Raw genomic sequence first — 10,404 nt, forward strand, 5'->3', positions numbered from 1 at the left:
GGGATTTTTAGTAGACCATATACTGAAAATGAGTCAGCAGTGTGACTCGTTGACTAAAAAGGCAAATGGGATTTTGAGATGTATCAAAACAAATATAGTGTCCAGATCATGTGAAGTGATGCTACTACTTTCCTGTGGTTAGACCTCACTTAGAATACTGTGTTCAGTTTGGAGCATAATAATTGAAGAAGGACGTAGACACTGGAGTGCATCCAGATGAGGGCTACGAAGATGGTGAGAGGTTTCGAGACCAAGTCGTATGAGGAAAAGTTGAGGGAACTTGGGCAGAGTCTGCACTTACTTTGTTTATTCCATTGTCAATCCTGTTGAATTCAGATTGCTTTGAACTTGGATCTTCCTCTCCCCCCCCCCCCGAGTCCTCTACCATGGAGGAGAGCCCCGATTCAAAACAATGCGATTTTATAATATATTCAGGATTAAAAGCACTCTAAGATATCGCACAATAAAGGTATGGTCACTCCGGATCAATCCTTCTTGCTGCAGAAGGAAATTTTTAATCACCCCAAATCCAAACGGAAATCGCATTCTGTGTAGAGGGCAGGGACTGAATCGATCTGGGGTTGGAATAAAAGTTCCGTGCAGTTTACACCTTGGTCTGTTTAACCTGGTGAGAAGGCAACTAAGAGGTGATATGATAACTATCTTCAAATACTTTGAGGGGCTATCATATAAGATGGAACAGAGTTGTTTTCTGTTGCCCTAGAGGGTTGGACCAGAACCAATGGGTTTAAATTAATTCATAATAATTTTTGGCTAAATATCCAGAATAAGTTCCTGACAGAGTAGTTCCACAGTGGAACAGACTTCCTTAGGAGGTGGTGAGTTCTCTTTCTTTGGAAGTTTTTAAGCAGAGGATAGATAGTCATCTTACAGAAATACTGATTTTATGAATTTAGACAGATTGTGAGTGGGTGGGCAGAAAGGGATGTATAATGGAGCTGAGACTGATGAAGGACTGAAAACCCAGTCAGCACTATATCTTTCAGGGTGACTATCTTGCCCTCGCACACCCAAGTTTCGGTCACACATGCAGGTCAGCCCCCTGTCCTTCTAAACCTATTGAATACAATGGCATTAGAAAGGTTAAATTCTTTTTAGGTGCTGCAAATTATGCATTTTATGCAGTGTTGACTTGATTTAGATCTTATATAAAGATTAATAAAAGAGTTTTTTAAAGCAACACTGGAATTTTGAATGAACTGGAATTATTTCAGAACATTAGGTTTTATAGCTATGATGTTTCTAAAGAGAAAACCATGCCTCTTAATTATATTTTTGGAAGATCCTGAAAAACAATATTCTGACCATGTTTTCTTCTTATCTTGTACATTCTAGAGCTGATTTAACATTAAAAATGTAAAATATGTTATTCAGATGACATTGGACAATATTAAGGTTCAGATCATATAATTCTAGTAGTGCAATTCACCTCTTTCTGCACCTAACTTGTCAGATGCACCATGTGAAACATCCTTTTTGGATCTCATTAGGGGGCATCATCTGGGCATGGAATTGGGGTCACTGTTGGTGGGCAGGTAGTTGTAAATTTCCTGCATTCTGCAGGGGGTTGGACTAGATGACCTTGGATGTCCCTTCCAATTCTAAGATACTATTATTTACTTTGCACCAAGGCTTGTCAAGAATCTGTTAGTATATGCAAAATGTGTTGTGAGCATGATTCAAAAGGATATGAAGAATAACCTACAAGGGGCACTGAAATACAAATGTGGCTATGCTACATGAATAGTCCTTTGCTGAGAGACGTTGCCACCACCTGAGCCCCTGCTCCACTTGCTTTCCCACCAGCGCTCCTGACTTCCCACTGCCCACTGGGGGGCGCTGCCAGAAGCAGCTGCGCAGTGCCACACTGAGGGGGAGCCCCATCCATGGCGGCCGCTGGAGAGCACCAAAGGTGAGCTAGCTTCAGAGTGGCAGGGCAGCCCCTGAGGAAGCAGCCGGGGTGGAGGACAAGGAGGAGCCGTGGCCCGGTACCGACTGATTCACGGACTGGTACCGGTCCCCGAACCAGGGGTTGGGGACCACTGCTTTAAAGAACACTCAAAGTTCAAAAGTAAGATAAAACTTAAATAATTAAACCTAATTCCTAAAATGTACAGATAAGCGGGTATGATCAGTAGACAGACTGGTGGAATCCTGGAAAGAAAATATCAAAAGGTATTCTACTGGTAAAGTCTATATTTACAAAAGATTGTTGATGTTTTTGCACCTAGGACTGGATCCAAGATGGAGCATCTTGGCATAGCCAGACACAGATTCTGCCTTGACACTGAACTCCATTGCAGGATAACAGTTTTATAGAGAGGATGCCTGGGAATTTCCTTTCTAACCCAATCAGAAGTTAGGGCTGCAGGCTCAAGTTTCCTTCCAAGCATATTCTTGAGCAATCAGTTGCAAAGTCTGCATAACAGAGGTTAAGACTCTGTGGTTAGAGAGTAGCAGAACTTAATCTGGAGAAACAGGTATGATTCCCTTCTCCTCCACATGCAGCCAGCTGGGTGACTTTGAGCTAGCACAGTTCTCTCGGGACTGTTCTTGAAGAGCAGTTCTCTTAGAGTTATCTCAGCCCCACCTACTTCACAGTGTGTTTGTTGTGGGGAAAGGGAAGGAAAGTTGATCGTAAGCTGCTTTGGGATTCCTTTGGGAAGAAAAAAGCAGAGTATGAAAAACCAGCTCTTCTTTATCAGGGGGTTCATAATGGAGATTTGTGTATAGCATTGTGGAAATCATAGCATATTGACATGAAATAGGAATTTTAAAGTATATTTTCAGTTCAGGAATTTCAGGGTGCACATCCATAATCACATATTACATATGAATCTCTCATCTGTTTCAAAAGTTTTAAAATAAGACTTGGGGAACTGTTGTTGCCCAAATCTCCATTTGGTATCAGAGATATTTGCTGGTATGGCTATCTTCCTGCTTATGGGTAAAAATAATGGAAGCTGAAGATTAGACAAACTATGCAGGAGCAGTTTGGCATTTTAAATTAAGACTTTATTACTTTGGTGTCTCCATGTGCCTTATGAGTTTAATATTAAAAATATCACTCTGGAGCATGCAGCACAAATCACGCTACTTTTGCCATAGTGCGGAATGGCCCTCAGTGTCCTTAAATATTTATAATGTATTTAATACTTCACAAGTTATGGTCCAAGTCTATGCATGTCATCTCAGAAGTAAGTCTCACAACTCAATGGTACTTATACACAAATAAGTACGCACAAGAAGAAGGCTGGTTTGGGATATGTGGTGATATAATATTACTAGACAAAAAGCCCATTTTAGTTCGGAATAAAATGGGTGCTAGCCGGTCCCTCCCCCCCGCCCAGCGAAGCACAAAGGTCTCAGCGTGGGCAGGGGTGGGAGAGAGAGAGGCATCCTACCATAGTAGTGGGGCGGCGGCTCCGGAGCGTGGGGTAGGCTCCACAACGGAGGATGGCGGGCAGCCCAGAGGCAGGCGGCGAGGTCGAGCAGTGCGGCGGCGGCGTGGGCGCGCCGCTTGGGGCGGCAACCCAGGAGTGGCGCTGGAGTCGTCGGGCGTCTTTGTCGGATGGCGGTTGTTGGTGCGGCGGAGCGGCGGTGGGCTCGAAGGGCCCGGGAAGCAGGCAGAGGCAAGTGGGAAGGTGAGGGCGGGCAGGAAGGCTTCAGTCGGCATCGGGATTTGCGGAGGGGGTGGTGGGGTGGCGGCAAGGTCCGTACGCATCGGAGGGCAGCCGCTGGGCGGCGGGAGCATCGTCTCCCCGCCGGCTAGCAGCGTGGGGCCAGGGATGGCTGCTCGGGCGGACTGAAGAGTTAGCGGCATGGGCTCCGGGAGGCGGGCCAAGTAGCCAATAGGGAGGCGCGCAAAGCGGCTCCTGATTCGCTCCCCAGAGTTTTTATCCCGGACGGGTCCCACCCTAACTCCTCCCCACCAGCCCTTACTAAATTATTAAGTCTGCGGTGCGGCGCGCCACGGGTGGTTTAAAGACTAGTAAAATGACTGAATCTGTCATATATGCATGCAAAATAGATGTGCACTATTATCAACATCTGATACAACTGTCAGCATGTTTGTTCATTTTGCAAATGAAAACAGATGGAATAAAACAATTATCAATTTAAACAGGAATGCACTCACATCTGACTGTATGTAAGGTATATATGCACACTGCCTCACTGAAACTGTTTTTTTACTTATACAATTTATTTCCAGATCTGAATGCTCTCCAATGAAAAGTTCTGGCACAAAAAAGGACCTTATATAGGGCTGATAAGTTTCTTGAAATATCAAGAAATGCTGAACTTTTTCCATGTGGCTCACCGCAGTTCTCAGTTCAATTAATTTGAAAAATAGCCCTTTTTCCTACTGGCAGTGATGTTAGTCACACGGCCAACCAGATGTGGCCATGTGAAACTGCTAAAGACAAATGAAAATAATTCAGAGTTAAAGTAGAACTTCAAAGATAGGCAGTTCCCAACATCTAAATTAACTTTGCTCTCTTCAGCATTGTCACATAGATTCGCTGCATGAGAATTCACTGTCACTAAGGAAAAGGGATGTTTTTCACACTATGGTGTTGATTTTGCAGCCTACTTCAACCGCAAATATGCTCACAATGACGTGTTTCTGCTATCACCACCTGAATATGAAATTGGGACTGGGGCTATGGGATCTCACCTATATGGAGGGCATCATGTCACCCCCACAAAATGGCTCCTGTCAAAAGAAGAAGAGAATGCTTTGTGATAGCCACCCTCCCCAGTTTTGACTGCTCTATTTTTTGCACTCCAAAACAGGTTGGGTATTTCTAAATCATATCCCCATGTTGTTTATTTAACTACACAGACAAGCTAAATGCTCAAGTATACTCTTATGTATGTAATTTGGAATCTGTTTTTAAGTACTTATCCCATAGATAAAATATAACAACAATAATGCTGAGACTGGGAATAGAGTGCTGGAAAAATTGAGTTACTTTGCTGCAGGTGTGAGAATGAGGACAGAGAGGCTGGGGGACTGACAGACATCTGCAGCCTAACAGCTGGCATGTGAACCAGAGAGGAGTATGACATTTGGAAAGAAAGAGCATTACGATTAGATTGAAACCAGATTGTCTTAAATTAATCTCTTGGACTCTCAACCTTGAGCATCATTCTAGGGCTTCTTTTTAACTCATATAAGTACAAGACTCTAGATTTCAAGAGCAATTACAATTGCCAAAAGTTGGACACTGCAAAACAGGAAACTGCAACTGCTACATGTTGAAATATGGTTGGAAGAGATGCTGGACATTGTAATAAAGCCAAAGATAGAATAAACATTATTTGCAAATTATAAGAAACATCTATCTTATAAGCAGTGTTAAATCTACAATTGTTTTAAGAAATGACATCATTTCTCCCTTCTGTCAGTTATCTTCCATTTTTCCTCGTGTTATTTTTGCACTAGATTTTGAGAGTGGATTAATGTTATGTAATGTTTGCAATAATTTTGAAAGTCTGAACTAAAAGCCTAGTTACAATAAAATATTATATAAACTGACAGTGAGGAAAGCCCAACAAAGAAATGCACCCTGTGCTGTTATATCTGTGCAGTTCTGTCGTTAATAACTGTCCTAGGACAGTGTTCTTTGAGTTGCACTATTAAAGTTTAAAAGCAATCTGTGGCAGAAGGAGTTGGATATCTGTTAGTGGAAATTGCCTCACTAGGACTTTAAAAATGCATGCAGAATGGTGAACATCCGAGATAACTTCTTTTGACTTACCAATTTATCATAAGTTTAACAATGCATTTCCCCCCAAGAAAGTTTAGGTCATTAATTATGAAAGCAAAACATTGATGTATGCCTCGTGTAAATAAGTCTGTCAACTCTGAATTGGCTACAAGTATCCCAAAATTCTAATGGTGCTGCTTGATGTATTTTTCTGCTTCTACATAAATTTGGAAGTCTGGATCCTACAACTCACTCCCACTAAGTAAGGAAGCCATCATTCAGTGGAGTAAGCCTTCTTCTGCCAAAGTAAGGCACATCAATGTGAAAGTCAGTCATAAGATCTCACCCAGGACTATTATTACATAATATAAAACAGACGCCTTTCAATCTGTATGCATTAAAACTCTTTCATTCACCTGTGCTACTGTAATACAATTTAATTCACTATTGGCTTTCATCTCTTCAGGCTATTTAACAAACCTGAACTTAGCAGTAAAAATATTGGAGCATTAATCTTATTGAAAAATTAACCTCCAGTTGCAATAATTGATTCTTTTTACCTGGAGATATGCCTGTGAAAAGGTTTAACAAAAGATTTAAAATATAATTGGATACAGGAATGTGGGTTCTCTATGATCCCCCCCCCCTTGATGGGGTTATTCATATGAATGTTCTGTTACCATTTCAAAATGTTACTTGTGGGAAGGGAATGCAATTGCTCGCCAAGAACTACATTATGTCAGCTGCCATGATCTATAAACATATTACACACACCTTACACAAACGAATTCTAGCGAGCTAATTGTCCTGAACAGAAACACTCAGAGAAAGGGGGAGGGGATCATAATGATTAATTGCACACTTTTTAACACTTCGCCAACCTATTCTGAATAATCTAATGCATAACCAACTCTTAATAAAAGTCCCTTCAAGATTAAAATATTTTTCTTAGTTCCAAAGAGATCAATTATTATACAAAATCAGACCATACTTTTTACTAACCATAATATAAACATTGAGGTAACTTAGGAAAAGAAAAGCACATGGTGTATACAGATATTATGACAAGTCCAACTGCCAATAAAAACAGACTATTATGCATAATGCCCTTTTCAATTAAACAGAAAGAAACAAACTCAAAGACACTATATAGTTACAAAGTCATTGCCATAAATCTTCAGAAATTTTAATTATTTCTCCATTGTTATGGGTTGTAGTGTTACTTTTCAAAATTTGACAGGAAATTCATAGATAAAATATATTTCAGTAACTTATTGTTCTATAATGAAACGAATTTCAGACTCACCCCCAGCAATTCCTGCAACCCCTGGAGCCTAGCCAGGGAGGAGAAGCAGAGGCAACAGCAAGAGCAACCCCATCACACATAGCTCTGAGGATGCAGATGGCTTTCCAGTCGCAGTGGGACATACATAGATGACATCAGTATGGGACATTGCATCTCTGGCAGCAACCTGGAGCAGCATTGCACACAATGGGTGGGCTCTAGGAAGGTAAACCCCACCCAGAGAGGACGACAGCTTAGCCAAGCCAGTCTCCAGCCAGCAATGGAAAGACCAACGAGTGGTGGATTGGCAACCAAACTGGGGGAAGAAGGACATTTCCCCCACCTGGCATAGCTGTTATATCATCTGTTATATCATCTATATAGAGGAAAAAACCCAAACTGAATTGGTCAGTACATACCTCCTGACTGGGGATGAATGCTTATCTTAGGCCTTTATGGCTGTGCATGTCATTGCCATTTTGTACAGCTGTATTAGAATCATTTGATTCATTTGTGGCATCCCAAGGCTGGCTAATCCCAAAATCATTGTATAACAATCCCTAATATATTCCTCATAAATCATGGTTTTGTTTACCAGACTATGATCATCTGCTTGGCAACTAATTTCTTTCTTCTTTCTTTTTAGCTCCAAGAATCTACACAGGATGCGGTGGACTTTTGAATGCTGGAAACAGAGTGCATCCAGCTATCCAGATCATTGATACCCTCTAACCCAGGGGTAGTCAAACTGCGGCCCTCCAGATCTGGAGGGCCACAGTTTGACTACCCCTGCTCTAACCTATGACCCTTTGGGTACTCTTTGTCATATACTTAGCACTGAGTCATCAGTATGCCATGCATTTTCAAACTGAGGGAGCAAAAACAAAATAGCAGGCAGCAGGGTGGCCAGAGCAATGTTAAAGTTTTTAGATTCAAAGTCTTAACATCCACAGAAGGAAGTAAAATATTGATTTAAATTATTTAATAGATTTGTTTACCAGTCTGGAGGCACATCCTTAAAAAATATTTCTCACTTCACTAACAGTTGATGCAGCCTGTGAATAGTTCTCTCATGTGGTTTCTGAGTAAGTGTATCCTTGGTAGTATATTTGTTCCAGTGGTAAATAAAATCTTGATTCAGCAACCAAGTGGTTTACCAATAGAATAAGTATGGATATCCAGCTTTAAAGAAAAACATTCTTGGTGTTAAAGCATAGCCACATTACAAACCTCGGAAGACGGAAAATCCCAATGATTTTCCAACTGGAATTCCACCTTAATAAGAAACTCATGGGATATAAAATGGACAGACTCTGTAACATATGAAGCAAAGCAGTGATAATTAAGATGGTTAAATTTTTGCTAACTAGTACAAGTTCAAAGACCATGAATGTACTCCATCATTGGTGTATCTGTGATTTGTTAACTGTGAATGTTAGGTGGAGCCTTGCACATTTTTTGAAACATAGTATATTAAATGGAACCATACAGTGGAAAAACAGAATGGCACTTTGATATTCCATTTTGTTCCACCTAGCATTATGAGCTAACATTCCTGTTTTCCTTCTGTTTTTTTCCCATGGAGAAGTTCAAGTGAGAAGTCTGGGAACTGAAGAAATTAGAAATGTTTGCATCTACAAAAGTGGTGTTTTTCAAGTTATTTCAGAGGTAGTCACAAGCAAATACAAAAGTAGGATAAAACAGCTAAAACAGGCATAAATGATTAAAAGGGGGAAATGCTAAATTTCCTATGAGATTAAAGTTAAGTGGCCAATAGCTAGACATTTAAAGTTCCCAAAGCTACTGTAACATAAATAGGGGTATAAAGTGCCACTGAAAACAAAAATATAAAGACTAGCATAATATTGTCTTGTTTTCAGTGAAATACACTTTTAATAACTTAAATAATGTACTATTTCTTATGATATAATGCCAGGAGGAAGCCAAGACGTAGGAGGTACCTGAGTGACTAGGTTTTATATCCCTGGCACTGCCTGGAAAAGCAACTCTGGTGCAAATGGGCTGTAGAGTTTGTATACAGATGAGAGTTCTGAGAGGAAAGATGTATCTCCATAATGAAAAGGACTTTGTTAAATGAATGCTGGGAATTCAGAGGTGAGGCATTACGTGTTTGGGAGGATGTAACATCCCCAAGTGGCCCCCCTCTGAGCTTCAGCCTGATGCCAGCAGCCGCTTCCAACTTACTTTTACAGTAGATATTGGGGCAATAGCAACATGGAACTGAAAGGGCAAGGCCAAAGAAAAAAGATTGCTGACATCTAATACTTGCTGTTATCTAATGCTTCCCATCTATTTAAGTGGGCAAACTGTGTTAAAAGATAGCCAGTTATTTCAGTCAAGGAGAACAATCAATTTGAATGCCATTAATTTGGAGTTTTAATTAACAATGAGTCACAATTCATAAATCTTTATAATCAGTTTTAGAAAGGCTTAAGTATTATGCTCATTTATTCTATGTCTTCTAACAAATGTTCTCTGATTAGTCAGATGTTCTCTTGGAACAAAATAGGGAGTTTGTCTTTTCTGTGTCCAAAGTGGATTATTCAGAATAGTCATTGACTATTGAATAGGGCTATTGAAAGGTACTTTCTGTTGGATTTAGTATTTTTTCAAAGAGTATGCGTCATCACAGCCATACTGCATTTTAGAATCATGGAATCATAGAATCCAAGAGTTGGAAGGGGCCATATAGGCCACCTAGTCCAACCCCCTGCTCAACTCAGGAGGCCCTAAAGTATCCATGATAAGTATCTGTCCAGCCATTGCTTGAAGACTGTCAGTGAGGGGGAGCACCGCTGCATGTGATTTCTCAAGATACACTTCTTTTCATTATATCATTACCAGCTGTTTTCCCTGGGCCAAATTGCTCATCTGAATTCAAATACTAATAGCTTTGGTCAGAGACAATAATAGAGGCAAGCTTTCCCCATCCCCCCAAGCAGGAAAATAGAGAGTTGGAGGTTTCAAATACTAGAGTGTCTATAATACTTTATAGGATATGTTTCTCTGACCTAGCTTGACAGTACTGATAAAATCTCCTGGCAGTCGAGAAGGAGTTCTTTGTTGTGTGGAGTCCATGAGAGCTACAAGACCTGAGGCAGGCAGACATTGACCATGTGCTCACCTGGAGAGCTGAAACAAGCTTTAAGGTAATGGAGACACAGTAAAGATCTGCAATTACTTAAGTTATAGGAACCTATTTTATACCATCTAGTAGGGCATGTCTAGTGAGAGGGGCAAAAAGATTGCATTTTATCCTATTTCCTTTGGATTCTCTTGCTCAACCTGGTACAGTGCTAACAATATGCTTGTAAACATTTTCTTTTTAATAAATGTTTTTTCTTAAACTTTGGATAAAGGTAG

Source organism: Paroedura picta, chromosome 9 (genome assembly GCF_049243985.1).
Source record: "Paroedura picta isolate Pp20150507F chromosome 9, Ppicta_v3.0, whole genome shotgun sequence".
NCBI lineage: Eukaryota > Metazoa > Chordata > Lepidosauria > Squamata > Gekkonidae > Paroedura > Paroedura picta.